This window comes from Scardinius erythrophthalmus (assembly GCF_964197995.2).
Source record: "Scardinius erythrophthalmus genome assembly, chromosome: 14".
Taxonomy (NCBI): domain Eukaryota; kingdom Metazoa; phylum Chordata; class Actinopteri; order Cypriniformes; family Leuciscidae; genus Scardinius; species Scardinius erythrophthalmus.
The window spans coordinates 31,929,788-31,945,780 of record NC_138234.1 but is presented as its reverse complement, the minus strand read 5'-3'; positions in this window follow the sequence as shown (position 1 = coordinate 31,945,780).

The window sequence follows — 15,993 nt, the reverse complement described above, 5'->3', positions numbered from 1 at the left end:
AGGGGCTGCGTCCTTTAAGGTCGCATTTGAAGGCCGATTGTGTCACAGTGATGCAACAAAAGCTGTCCCAATTCAAAGGATTTTTCGAATGCTGCCTACCGTCAGTGTTGCCAAGTCAAATCGACTGCTTTTAATTTGTTGCTGCGGGTAATTGTTTTTTTTTTTCACGGGTTGATTTCCACCCCAGTACAGTAAGTACGATTCCGCCGCTCAAACACCCCCAAAACATCCCTCGGACGCAAAAATCCAGTGGAGAATTTGGCCGCCCGATGGGCTTTTTGGGCTACTTTTGTTGCACAGACCTGGCAACCCTCCTACCGTCCTTCTTTCCCCGAGCCGCGAAGGATAGAACGAGGAACCAGCACCAGCCAAGAGAAACGAGACAGAGAGGATGAGCCGATAGATATATTTAGGGAGGACATGAAGTTTCAGAGAGACAGAGGAGAGGAGATCACAGGAGAGAATGGACAGATTGTTTTCTCTTCTAGACAGATTGGTAGAAAAATACATATTAATATAATATATTAGCAATGAAAGAAAACGTTCTGTGCATTGTTTATTTTTGTAATGCAAGTTATAACTTGTAAATGTAATAAAGAAATTCTGTACAATGTCAATTAATTTGTAAATGATACAAAATAAATTGTTCTATACATTTTTACTTGCAGTACTTTTACAACTATTTACAAGATAAATTATGTTTAAGATAAGAAAAAACTAAATTAAATTAACAGTATACAGTACTTTTTGTTGTTTTTGGAGCTTGATATCACTATATGCGTTCACTGTATATAAAATAGCAGCTTAGAGATTATGTAAAATTACTCTAATGTTCCATGGAAGAATAAAGTCAAACAAGTTTGGAACAACATGAGAGTGAGTAAATGATCACGGAATTTCCATTTCCTTTCTCTTGCCAGGTGTGGTTGGATATGATAAGAGCAAAAGAGATTGAAGGGCAAAATCAAACAGCGCCTGTCACTGACCTGTCCCTGACCTCTACTAGGCTTTTAATACCCTCGGCTATGAAACCACTAATCAGCCGGCACCAAAAGGCCAGAGCTCAGAGATATAGCCTTCAACCTCAAACTCTTCCTCTCTCGCTCTGTTTTCCACCTGCCAGTCATCTGGGCTCCTCTGCCGCACGAGCTTCCCGATAGACCTGTGGTCCGTTCCATCCACTGTTCAAATCAATTAACAAGGCAGCTATTAAGTCTGTGTTATTCTACACACGGTGTGTAATTGAAACAGAGCAGTAATTGAAAAGCTCACAATGGGGAAAGAGAGAGACAGAGACTGAAACGGAGGAATGGGGCCTTGCTTAGACAGACTATGGGACATTAAGCTTTGACAATCCCAACAACGAACTAGAAACATACTGTAGAATTAGTATCTGTAGATGTTGGTTCATCCTACTTTTAGAGATTTTCTTTCCGATGGAAGCCTGTTTGTGCCTCAGATTGAATAAACAAAACAAAACATGGAATTGCACTTTATTTCTTGCAATTACAACATTATATCTTCCAATTGCATCTTTACTTATAATAAATGTTTTTATCTTGCAACTGCTTGTGACTTTGCATTTTCTAATTCTGACTTTTTCGTAATTGTGACTATTTTTTCCTGTCGTGACTTAAACGTTGTGAGAAATAGTTGCAATTTTGAGGTATGATTTCTTGCAACTAAACGTTTATTTCTCACAATTGACTTTATACCTTCCAACAACTTTCTCTTAATTTCTCTCTTTTTTTCAACATTATATCTCCCAAGTGTGATTTAAGATCTCACAATTTCAACTTTATTTCTCCTAATTGTCTGGTGGAAATGGAAACAGGCTTCCATACTCTTCCATACTTTACCTAACACTTTTCTTTGATGGACATGAACATACAGTAGAATCCCAGAAATGTATCAAATACATTCTAAACTGGATTACTTGACACTAACCTAACATAAACAAACCCCAAACTTAGTTTCCTAATCCTTTTTTTTTTATCAATCACTTTTCAAACACGATCCACAGACGTCCAGACTTTATCCTAACCAAAGGCAAAATAGCCTGTCCTAAAACCTGTCATCCATTACTATGAGTGCATATATATATATATACACACACACACATATATATATATATATGTGTGTGTGTGTGTGTGTGTGTGTGTGTGTGTGTGTGTGTGTGTGTGTGTGTGTGTTTTCTTAGCTTTGTCACTAAGAAAAGGGACCCTCGGGATGCTTGTTTATATGCTTTTTGCTTACGCAAACTTGAAGAGAAGCACGACTCTAGAGCTAGTATTAGCTGTCACTTCCTGTCAAGTCATCGACGAGCATTTAGCAGTGACAAGACCACATATCTCACAGCTCCATATTTGTGTTATTTCCCCAGTGAGAGGCAGGTGAATTTAATCAAATTAAGTCTCTGAATTTCCTCATCTTTAAAGTGACAGCCTCTCACAAGCTTTACATCAGCTTCCAAAGTGTTTGAGAGGTAAATGATTTGTTTTTGTTTTTCTCTTAGAAAGAGAAATGCATTACAATTCTCCTTCCATTTAATCTACTTTAATCTCCCTATTTCGCAGTTTACTCACTTGTGCGTCTTACGAGTCAATTGAAATGGGGATATTGGAATTCCAAGCAAATATGTTTCAGAGGAAAATTGCAACTCATCAAAATGCTCCACAAACAACATCCTGTTGCGGACGGTCTGCACGAGTATCGCAGACTAGACAGGTTCTTAAAAGTCTGTCACTCCAACCATATGTTGGAATCATGAGACACAAGCAGTTTGCTTAAGTCAAAAGAGTCCTGTTCCTTGATATAGCTTGGTCCCATCCTTCAGTTTGATTTTTTCACCTACTTTATCATTCAGACAAAAATTCTGAAGTCTGCTCTTTCATTAATATAATGGCACATATCTGCTCAATAAACCACATGATTTGAGGCAAAAACTGTAACTTTATGGGTTCAACAGCTTGTCACTGGGGCAGTCCCTTTAAAACAACAACTTTGTACCTTATCTACCCTAAAAGTAGCATATTAGTACCTTAACGTAGTAATATGAATCCTTAAGGTAATAGGGTACAAAGTAGGGTTGTCAAATGATTAATCGCGATTAATCACATCCAAAATAAAAGTTTGTGTTTACATATTATATGTGTGTGTACGGTGTATAATTATTTTCTATATATAAATACACACACATGCATGTATATATTTAAGAAATATTTGCATGTATATACTGTGTATATATATTTATATTATATATAATTTATATTATATATAAATATTTTATATATAAATAACACATTTTTCTTACATATATATGCATGTGTGTGTATTTATATATAGAAAATAATTATACTCCATACACACACATATATTATGTAAACACAAACTTTTATTTTGAATGCGATTAATCGCGATTAATCATTTGACAGCCCTAGTACAAAGATGTCCCTTTGAAGTTAATGTCCCAATAACATTCTGTTGTAACCCTAAGGCCATGTATCCACCAAAGCATTTTTCCCCCGAGGCTAGCATATTTATCTAATTGTTTTCAATCAATTGCCTGTAATGAGTTCCTGTAAAGTTTTTTGAAATGTCAGAGGTGTGACGAGGAGCTGAGTGTCTATTTCACGTTGTCACATTTTATCCAGGCGTCCAATCACAGTGGAGGAGGGGCGGGACAAATACCACACCGACCAACCGCCGCATTCTGCTTGTACAACGAATAACGACATCAAACGACAAAAACAAGCACATCTCAACAACAATCATCAAACCGAGTGCCAGAAAAAGTCCACATTTTTATATTTAGACACAATCTATTTGCGAAATCAGATATACTAGTAACAGGATATTCCGTGTAACGTCTGAAGCGTTCTCAAGCGCACAAAGCAAGGCATTTTCAGCTGGCTAAAAACTTTTTGGTGGGCATACGGAATAAAGGTACCATTTTTGCACTTTTTTTTTTCTGAGAGTGTATGTTGGCTTTGACAACCCAGAAAACCTAAGCATCCACCTAGCAATGTATTTGGAACCACCCAGAAGAACCCAGCATCTGTCGAGCAACTGGTCAGAATACCCTGACCATTACCTAGTAACTGCCTAACTATGCCCTTGCAACCACCCAGCACACCCTAGCAACTCTAACACACATTGGACAGTGGATTAAGACTTTCTCTTGGGTTTCTGAGGCTCTATCTGTCTAACTGTATGTTTATCTCAGTCTGTAGTAACTGTACGGGATGATTTACACCATAAGTTCAAAGCCCTGAATGTAAATATAAGCATTAGTAATAGTTTTACCCCTGTGCAGCCAAACTTTTAACCAATACCCTGTTTGCGATGCCAAGGCATCCAGGTGTTCAACATAAATGCCCAGCAAAATGGATAAAAACCCAAGTCAGTGTGTTCGAATTTTTTCTCATTTTGGGTATCTCGACTTTCCACACACGCACACACACACACACACACTTGCAATTACAGGTAGAGAAAGAAATGGTTGCAAATATCCCTTTATTGTTTCTTTCTTGTCTCACACTACAGGGTGGTCTAGCACTTTCCATGTTCTCCACTAAAATGTGCCATTTAAAAGGCCGAGTGGCTTTAAATTAGCCGCAGGCCATCTCTCAGAGCGGAAAGGGCACATCTTCACATTTTTAAAGAGATGTTTTCAATTAAATCAGTATTGGAGAGAGCATATGCTAATGCCATGAATATTTAATGTATGTTCTGAGAAATAGTTAAGACCCCTCTGGTCACAAGGCTCTTTTCCTCACAATTGAGAGACGAGAAAAGTAAAAGAGTAACTAGAAGACGACGTCGACAGCTCTTGGGCAGAGCGGAGGGGAGAAAAGATAAAGGACGGGAGAGTAGGGAGAGATAACTTGGGCTTTTAAAAGCTGCTTTTCCTTCTTCTCTGTCTCACTCCTCCTTTCTTTCACGTACTAGACTCGTTCCATCCTGAGGCGCATGAGTCTGGTGTGTTTAAGAGCTCGGTGACTGATAGACAAAGAGTTTGAGTTGAAATCAGACGGGAATGCCAACAATGCCCTTCTGTTATCGGCCGGCACCTCGAGCGTCCTCGACCTTTTTAGGGCGGGAGGCAAATTTAGGAAGCTATTGAGTGACAACTGAATATCTGTTATCAAATGTAGAGCTTGTGGCTGGTTCAACTGCCTGCAGATTTTACAGTAGGTTATCTTCAGGTTCACAGAATAGTTTCAAAGTCACTCCATTGGGTTCAGGTCAAGGTATCGTGGTGGGGTGCATGGACCGGAGTTAGGCATCATGCCTCGTAAAGGGTTTTATTTAAAATGAAAATACATATTGAAAAGGGATTAAAGTGTCCCTGGGAAGCGACGAATCGGAAAGGGGCGTGGTGTCCACATTTTGCCTGGGGATGTCAAGGACAGGTTGTGCTATAGGTCTGTTAAAGGGATATTTCACCCTAAAACGAAAATTGAGTCACCATTTACTTGCCCTGATGTTGTTCTAATGACCTACAGTATGCCCTTTTTCTGTTATGGACCACAAAAGGAGAATAAAAAATAAAAAATGTCCCCAAGTGAATTGTGACCAGCATCAAGCTGATGCAAAAGTATCACAGAATGATCCCATGCAACACGGACCAAAGTGTTTTGGGGCTATACGATAGGGTTCGGTGAAAACCAAACCAAAATTTAGTGTATTATTTGACAAAATTCTTGACTTTGGCCGTTGGTCTTCTGTGCACGACTCTATTAGCTCAGCAGTTCAACTCGCCCAGAAAAAAATACAAGTTGTGAGAAATCAAGAGTAACAAATACTTGACATTCTCTGAGGTGAATATATTCGCTGTGTTTGTCGTAGCCGGAAGTTAACGCGTTCACATCCGTCAACTGTCATTCTGACTGTCATCAGACAAACAGAGTTCTGGTCTGATGATATTTGACTCAGTGAAGAAAGTATACCCATACTTTTTGGAGATTTCTAGGCGTATTTCATGTCACTTTTTTGTTAATCTTGATCTCTCACTTGTTTGCTTTTTCTGGGCGACAAGGAGTGAACTGAGGCGCTAATTGAGCCTCGGACCTGTAAATACGAAAAGCTGCAACTACTAAATTAAAAACGCTGTATTATTCATGCCAGGCCAGTAGGTAGCGATGCCACTTCGTATAGTAAACCTATTCGCCTATAGACTGAACACGTAATGCGCATGTGCTTGAAGTGACTGTTTTCACAAATGCACGATTTTTAGTTTTACAAATAGACGATAACTGTATCGCTTTCAAGACCTTGCACTTTGAAACCCGTTTTCAAATGTTTGCGTTTTCAGGCGCCCAAAATGCCATTGTCGTGTAAATGAACGTCCAAAACGCATAAAAAGTTTTCCGTTTTTAGTTGGATGGTGTAATTTAAACATACCCTGAGTCTCACGAAAGACCAACAGCCAAGGTCAAGAATTTAGAAAATCGTAAATCCCCAGAACACTTGAGATATAAGGCACGTGTCGCATGGGATTATGTGATAGTTTTGCGTCTTTTTTAAAAAGCTTGATGCTGGTTATTATTCACTGCCATTATTTGGACAAGCACGAACAGGACTTTCTTTTTATTCTTATTTTGTGGTCCATAAAAGTAAGAAGGGCAGGCGGCATTAGAACAACACCAGGGTGAGTAAATTATGACTTAATTTTCATTTCATTGAACTATCCCTTGAAGTGGCCTGGTTATTTAACTCCCTGCCTGGATCTCAAGGAGACATTGAATTAATCTAATAATTTTCATGGTGGACATTTGAAGCATGCAGTCAGCTCTCTTGAAACGGGGAATACAAAGGAAACCAGATCCTTTGTCACAACATACATTACAATTCTAAATAACACTAGACGTAGTGGTGCTTACTCATACAGAAGTCGGCGATGTGATGCCAGGGTGTTGAGGGTAGTTACCTTAGGGTTGCAATTAGGTGTTCGCTGAAGAATTTGTTCATTTTAAATGATTCTCTCATATTACTCCGTTAAGACCACGTTTACAGAACACACTTTCATTCATGAACGAAATAACTTGAAAGGAGTCTGTTTCCTGTACAGATCACTTCTCAGTGCAGGGAATAGAAAAGATTTGTTGACCTTCTGGTCCGAGTCACTTGTTCTTTTGTCATGTGTGCGGCATAGACTACTCAAAGGTAAGTTCGCATTGAGAAAAACAAGCTCCCAGGCTAGGTCAACTAAAATAATTACTTTGTTCCCAATGAGCCTATGTGGGTGTGACATGTCAAAAGAATGAATAACTCAATCATAAAGACAAATCTGAGTGGGGAATTACCATTAATTGTTTATCATAATTTGTCTGGTGTTATCATGATTTCCTTATTCAAAATATGATCAAGTAGTCGTGTGTTTGGGGATTTTTTGCCATTAAAAAAATGTCATATTTTATTTGAACTCAAATTAAACAAATGACTGAAATGTCTTGTATAAATTTTTGTTCATTTTGCTGAAAGAGATTCAAAAATCCAGGTTAAGAAAATAATTCGAACTTCCTATCTCTAAGCCTTGTTAGGTTATTCTGGGTGGTTGCTTGAAAAGTAACACCACAAGCCAAAGGATTTCAGAAATCATACATGTATTACATCAAGTTTAATAATACTTAGGGTTCACAGCACGTTATAAATTAAGTTTAAGTTAAGCAAAGTAATAGTGATGGTTGCTTTAGCACAGCTAATGAAATTTCGGAAAATGAATAAAAATCAATCGCATGGCTTTAGAGCACAAGCGAATGATTTATTGCTTAATTAATTATTTATCAAGACCTTATAAAAGGTTTTGAAATATGGTTATGAAAGAAACAGCCACCAGGCTTGGGAAAATAAACTGTGACAGATTTACGAATGTAAACAAAGGACCAACTAATTTCTGCTTTCAAAAAGCCCCCAGTGGAGCTGCTAGCTCACCAGCACCTTTAATAGTAGTTAGCATTTGATTAGTTGCCAGTGTTGCTCACAGTCTTGTAGGTCATGGAGGCCATGGTATTGAACACAGTTATGCTCTTCCCTTCTGGCAAACCTAGCGTTAGCTGTTATCTGTGCTTTGGAACCTGGCTGGTTTGTTGTTGGTCCACCATATTGAACCAGCACCAAACTAGCCACCAGCAAATAAAAACCTTCAGTCATTTGCTTAATTGGTATTGTTGTCATGTTTTCCAGTTAAAATAATGAGGGAAAAAAATGATCTGAGAAGGAGTGCTGCATTAGAATTGATACTTGTTTTCAGAAAACAAGTATAATATTGTTTTTAATATGTATTTTCTTGCTTTAAGCATACAGTACATATAACAAAATGTAGTGATGTCTATGTTTAAAACAAGATAAAAAAAAAAAAAAAAAAACACCATTACCAACATTTACCATCCTTATTTTAGCTTGCACAAATCTGCTTAAAGTAATTAATTTTGGCCATGAATTAAGAATACGTTCTCACCAGGGCCTAAAATTGTCGCCAAGCACCAAATACGAGTAAAAATCAGTGTTGGTGAGTTTATGAAACTGTGGCAATCGTCAGTTGGCCATTTTTATGAATTCTAACAATGCAAAATTGTGAGAACATGAACGAGAGGGACGGTTGATAGGGCAGTGTTGCATCGTCACAAAAGTTTAAGCCTTGCCATTTTAAATATTCAAGCTCAAGAAGACGCGAAAAGGAACTCATTTCATTATTCGCACGCTGTGCGGGAAGTTTTCGCACACCCAGAAATCCACGTCCCAGGCAGTGCGCAAATACTGATTTGAGTTCTCTTTCACGTCTTCTTGTGCTTGAACAGATATATTCAAACGAAATGATGTCAAAAAGCCCATCTCGGCAAGTACCCTTGTATTCCAAAGTATCCGTTCCCCCATGTTAAGTAAGTCATGCGCATGATATACTAATTTGTGCCCTCGTTTTACTAAATTGTGAGCAAGATATAATAATAATTTCCCTCGTTTTACTAAATCGTGCACACAATATAATAATTAGTTCCCTCGATTGTGTACATCGTGGTAGATCGGATCACAAGTAGACGAGGGAGACACATTCCCGTTTACACCTGGTGTTTAATCCGTCTCTTTTGTCCACTTTCAACCTCTTCTGTCCTGATTTTTTTCAAGGGGAGGGTGTATGCATGGGTAAATGTATGCGCTTTTTCAGATCTTTTGATATAATGGACGAAATAAGCTCACGCAATTATGAACAACATACGGAGGGCATCAGCTTTCGTTTCTGCTCTGATAGCCGCAAGATGTCACCAAACACTGTGAGTGTATGTGAGAAATCGGGAATGGTGAGAGAATTTTCGTCTTCAAACCAAACTTGGGTCTCCAACCAAAGTTTAAATCCTGTCTGGCTGGCTTACGCTTCCTGTAATGTTGACGCATTCGTTCAGTAAGTGGAGAGGGGGCTTCTTTTGTGGCTGTTTTAACACATTCGACTACATGAGCATTTACACTACGAAAGCAGTCCGAATGTGGTCAAAAGTGGACAAGCTCAACACGTTTTAGACCCTGTTTACACCTGTATTTAGCGTCGTCCACTTGTGATCCGATCGACCGATATGCATCTTAAAGGGATAGTTCACCCAAAAATGAAAATTCTGTCAGTAATTACTCACCCTCATGTTGTTCCAACCCCGTAAGACCTTCGTTCATCTTCGGAACACAAATTAAGATATTTTTGATTAAATCTGAGCGCTGTCTAACTCCTCCATAGGCTTCTAAGGGACTGAAACTTGCTGGCCCAGAAAAGTTATTAAAGAGATCGTTAATATAGTCCAAGTGACTACAGTGGCTCAATCTTAAGTTTATAAAGCGACGAGAATACTTTTTGTGCGCTAAAACAAACAAAAATAACGACTTTATTCCACTTTTCATTTCCTTCTCTTTGGGCGTCGAGTCTTTTCGCGTAGTGTTTAAGCGTAGTGCGTCTGTTGCACGTTGTTTTAGCGCACAAAAAGTATTCTCGTCGCTTTATAAACTTAAGATTGAGCCACTGTAGTCACTTGGACTATATTAACGATCTCTTTAATAACTTTTCTGGGCCAGCAAGTTTCAGTCCCTTAGAAGCCTATGGAGGAGTTAGACAGTGCTCAGATTTAATCAAAAATATCTTAATTTGTGTTCCGAAGATGAACCAAAGTCTTACGGGGTTGGAACAACATGAGGGTGAGTAATTACTGACATAATTTTCATTTTTGGGTGAACTATCCCTTTAATACCAGTCGTAAACAGGGCCTTAGTGTAAAACAAAATAAAAATACTGATTAACAAATGAAATTTTTGCATTATAATGAACAGTTTGAACAAGCTATTTACAAATTGAACAAGCACATTAGCAACATAAGCTGGATTTTTAAGTCGGGTAGACCTTTCTGCAGCTGTTTGTTCCACCAAATGACTGCCTACACTGAGCTATCACTACCCACGTGCTTGAGATTTCCAAAGCAAGGCTAATGCCAACGTCTGTGACTTCTCAAGCTGAACTTTGCCCTTTTAAGGTACTCAGAAAATCCCTCCTAGCGTGGTAGCATTATCACTCTGCTCTTTCGCTGTCTCGTTTTCACTCTCTCTCTCGGTCCACAGAGAAATTCAGACATCCTTGAGCTGTGCGCTTATGTTGGTCTGCCTGGCTGCTGCTTTGAGTTTTATTAAGAGTGACCTTCAATATGCCTCAGCTTTCTGCAAAATGTCGCTAGCAGCACTAGGGCACCGTGAGGTCCTCTGGCTCCGCAGACTGTCTCAACACGCTGCTTTCTTTCCCTCGCATTGTTTTGCTCGTGATGATTGAAACGGTTTGTGCAGAGATGAACGGGGTGGACGCAGAGTTCAGGAGTCTGGAATATTTTTTGTTCCAATTGCTCATGTTTTCCATCTAGAGATGACACCGACAATAAGGCCCAGAATAGATCTCAATAAGATATACTACATGTGCACCAAAACTTTTATAAGCAGTACTAGAGAAGAAGGTTAATTTTATATCATGGTGAGGCGAGGACAAAAATAGGACGAGGAGATAATCAACAGTACACGACTAAAAAGAAACAAATGGGTCATTTACTTTTGTTATTTAAAGGTACATAAACTGCATTAACTTGCATTTATCCTCAATTACATTCCTAGTCACATGGCAAATATTGTATCATACCACCCAGCCCTAGTTCCTCATGAGAATCTCTGTACTCTTGCACATTGCAAGTCATTACAAATTCCATGTCCAAAACGTTTTCGTGAACCCAAGGCCTCACCAAAGTGATTTCCCTCTTTTAGAGGCCAAATCGCTGATAAGACTCATGCTAATACGTTTTACTCCTCAACCTATTTCAAATTTCCAGAGGGTTGGTTTCTCCAAGGCGGCATTTCCAGGCCACAATAGATAAGACAGCTAAAGTGTTTATCCTTTTGGTAATCCAGCCTCAATATAAATCTATCCAGAAGTGCAAGTGACATTAGACACACCGCCTAAACCTCCCAACCCTGCCTTCGCACCCACCATTGTTACCCAACTCCAAAATATCTGACCTTTACATTGCTTGCATCATCTGTCCAGTTCAAACATAAAGCCATAAAACCACTAATTACTTAAACCCTAATCAACTTTACCTTGTCAGGTCTAAATTGGATATTTTCATTTATTAAAGCTAATTGCTAGGCAACTGATCACCATGAGCTTCTTCGAGGCCATTAAGTGCTAATGCAACAGAGCAAGCTATAGAGGCTGTCTGAAAAGTAAAAGTCATTGTCTGCACTTCATGTTTACCAGGCCAGTGTGACTCATGAGGGTTGTCAATGCATAAACTAATTTCTCAAGAGAATAATGAGAATTTGGAGGTTGCGGGTAATGATACGTAACCTCAAGGCTGCATTCACATCAACTTATTGCTGAATGCTGCTTTAAATTATTTTCTTAATCAGTATATATAAGATCTATCTATCTATCTATCTATCTATCTATCTATCTATCTATCTATCTATCTATCTATCTATCTATCTATCTATCTATCTATCTATCTATCTATCTATCTATCTATCTATCTATCTACAGTATCTATCTATCTATCTGTCTGTCTGTCTGTCTGTCATTGTCAATATGTTGTTCTATACATCTATTTGACATTTTATCTATCAAAACCTTTTTTTCAGAATTCTCATTCAAGTTTGTCTTAAACGCTTCTATTTAAAAATGACTTGAGTGGCGAGCAGGACGAGGCCGAGGGCCCTGAGAGAACGATGCGAGGCCAGTGGTGTGATTGCTGATGACCGTCCGTGAGGGAGTGCTGCCTTTACTTTGGTTTTGTATTTGTTTATTTATTTTATTAGAATACGTTGAATGTTCGGGTTCGGGTTAGGTTAGGTTAGGGTTAGGTTAGGGTTAGGGTTAGGGTTAGCGCCTCAATCTTCACACAACAACGAACTGTGTTACAACATGTTTTAAATTTAAATTCATTTCTGCAATGGAAGTGGAATTTAAAAGCAATTCTCAAATCTGAATGACAACTCTAATTTAACTAGAAGATAACTTAAGTGTACTATCTTATCTCTTCTTTATCCTTTTTTTAACCTCATAAACCTCAAAATTTGTTAGATTTATGCTTAAAACAACTTGGTTTTAAATCTGCTGTTGAAAAACAGTTCATTTGTGGCAAACCTGTGCACAAATTGCCCCTAGAAGTTTTGCCGTTTCCAATAACAAACTGTAATAATGACGTTAAATGTGCTCACGACCCTCTTTATGTGATAATAAACACCTGTAATAGATCATCCTAAACTATCTCATCTAATCTAAATGTTATTGAATATCTTCCTCAGAATGATTCCCAGTTTCCAGTTGATTTCAGCTTCCTGCCTGCTTGCATTCCACGTTTAACATCTCAGAAAAGACTCGAAACAAGAAGACGCTCATTTGTGAGATTGAAGAACACTAGAAATTAGAATGCAGAATGCTCGTGATTAGGGGTCAAATAGCAGCTTAATGACTTTCAAGTGGCAAAGCCTCATGAGATTGAACATGAGGCCAGATGAATCCTGATTGATTCTCTATCATCCTGTCACAACCAGTGTCTCTCCGCCTTGTTTATTGGATTTAATTTATTACTCGAAATGATGCAATTTTATGAGACTGGACAAAAAAAAAAAAAAAAACATTATACTAATAGCAAGAGGCAAAGTGCATTACAAGACTGAAAATGTCACCCTGTTGACATTATAACACTTAGTTTTATGTGTCATGTTGAATTGGTGCATTCTTCACACTGATTTTATGACATGTCAACAAACAACATGGTTGAAGGGCTTGTGGAAACTGCTAAAGGGCAGAACCTGATTTCACCAAGTGCAACGTTCCTGGATCAACATCTTTGTTGACCCTGAAATAACATTCCAATCAACCAATCAGATTTGAGGGACAAGTTTACAGTTTATGTCAAGTTTAGGCTCACAAGGGAATGGACAATGCGTAAGTAATCGGATTCCATTATGTTACATGGATCACGTTAATAAGTGTGTAAATTACCGCAGGTGTATGCTTGGTAACACATGGGTTGATCCCGAAAAAGTTGTGCACTCTTGGACTTTCTTGCACTTTTGCACTTTATTTGTGGCCTCTGGACAATAAAATCCTGTGAGCTTGTTGGCCTATATTCGAGTGAGGATCTTTTTTTCTGATTTTTAAGTTTAGGCTTACAACCAGGGTTAAGTGCTTCTACATCTGTGTTATTCACTTATCTAATTTTAGGGATAGTTATGGGTAGGGTTAGGTTTATTGGTAATAGGTTTAGTTAGGTTTTCATGCAGGAATGTTGTTCCAGGATCAACAAAATATGTTGACCCAGGAACGCATCTAACTTTACAAAATCAGAACGTGGAGAAATGTTAAACATAGCATTTATATAATAATAACCAACGCTATCTCACGACCAATTCGTACGAATTCGTACGAATGATAAAAAGTTGGCTTATTCGTAAGGGTGCTTTCACACCTGCCTTATTTAGTTCGGTTGAATCGCTCTAGATGTTCGTTTTCCCCATTGGTGCGGTTCGTTTGGGCAGGTGTGAATGCGGCAATCGCACTCGGGTGCGCACCAAAAGCGGACCAAACAAGCGTACCGAGACCTGCTCGAAGAGGTGGTCTCGGTACGCTTTGAAACGAACTCTGGAGCGGTTCGTTTGTGGTGAGAACGTGATCCGACCTCGAACAGAACCAACTGCCAAAGAAATGCGCATTTTTGGACTAAACCAGTTGCCGTAGTCAACTGCGCTGTGATTATGGGATGAGGAGAAATGTTTGTTGACAGTTCGCACTCGCGGACAAACTTGGAGTTGTGAGGGGGTGCGGAGCCTGATAGAAATTATTAACAGCCGCATCCTCGCTTCATTCTCAAATATTATTGTTTGTCTAAAGTGGTGTAAACTATATTAACATATGACCAAGGATACAATCAGCCCACGCAGTCTCTCCATAGTAAACAGTGGCGTGTTATGCACGCGTCGCCTCCTCCTGAAGTGACTCTCTGCGTGCTTTGAATAAAACATTTTTTAAGCAGCATTCTCGCTTTGGACAAACTATATAATAAACTATGACTAGGGATACAATCAGCCCACGCAGTCGTAGTAAAAAGTGGCGTGTTGTCTGCCGGATTTTCCTCCTCTTTGTTTAATTCCGGGAGTTCTGTTGGAATTTTCCGGCACGTAAATTCTGACAATCGAAGTGCAGTTATGAAAATACGTTCAAGACCCATCTGGCCAACGAGTGATGTGGATGTTGTCACATGACTGCATTTTGGTTCGTTTCATAAACTGATCCGGACCAGAGCGATAAGTGTGGTGTGAAAAGAAACCAAAACACCTGAAAAATCCTACAAAGTATAATTTTTCTCCCTTGGTCCGGACCAAATGAACCGAACTACAGATGTGAAAGCACCCAAATTCGTACGACCTCACTCGTACAAATTTGTACGATTTGTCTAAACCCACGTGATGGGTAGGTTTAGGGGCGGGGTCAGGGGTAGGTCATTCGTATGAAATCATACGAATTGGCCAATTCGTAAAATATGTACGATTTTGCTAAAATCGTACTAATTCGTACGAGTCAGGTCGTATGAATTCGTACGAATAAGTAGAACTCAATAAGTAGAACTCAAGTAAGTCCACCTCGTAGAATTTGTACGTTTTCCCGTGAGATCGGGCTCTAATAACTAACTGGAAGTAGCAATGCTACAATTTAAACATTTTTAGCATTGCATGACATCTATATTGTCATGGATTTTGTAATATTCTATTGCACATTGATCTTGAAATACTACTCTTATTAGAATAGTGAATTATATAATTTGTCATCTATCGGTTTGTAGTGCAGCTAAAGAGTAGCTTAACACTCTTAAAGGTAAAGGTTCTTTATTGGCACTAAGAACCATTAACATCACTGGAAACTTTCCATTCTACAAAAGGTTCTTTATAGTGGAAAAAAGGCAATTAAAACGTTCTTCACTACAAAAATAACATGGTTCTTTTTGAGGATTGTTCACTGACAAATAGTTATTCTATGGGATCACTGCAAAAACACCCTTCCAGAGCCTTTAAAAGTACATTAAAAGTAGCTTGGCTACAGTTTCAAAGTAGTTTCCTCAACATCTCCCTTCTCTTCAGACAGACACACGTCTCAGTGAAACGACAGGAACGTCTGGTTAATTATCTCCATGGGAGTGCTGGGATCCATCTCCTCATCATCTCCTGGTGCCGGTTTTCGGAAGAGCGGGAGGATTACTACCTCCTCTGCTTTCCATCAGCCCAATCTCTATGAGGGACAAGAGGAGGTGAGCAGGATCTACACGGACCCCGGGGAAGGAGATGGTGAACCGTGTCTCAGTGGCTCTTTAAAGCTCCTTTCCACGGCTCAACGAGCACACACCGTTTCATTGTCCCAGCCCCCGAGCTTCGTAAATCCACTCGTATCTCTGGAGAGCAGCCAGAAATGCTGTACTACTCACT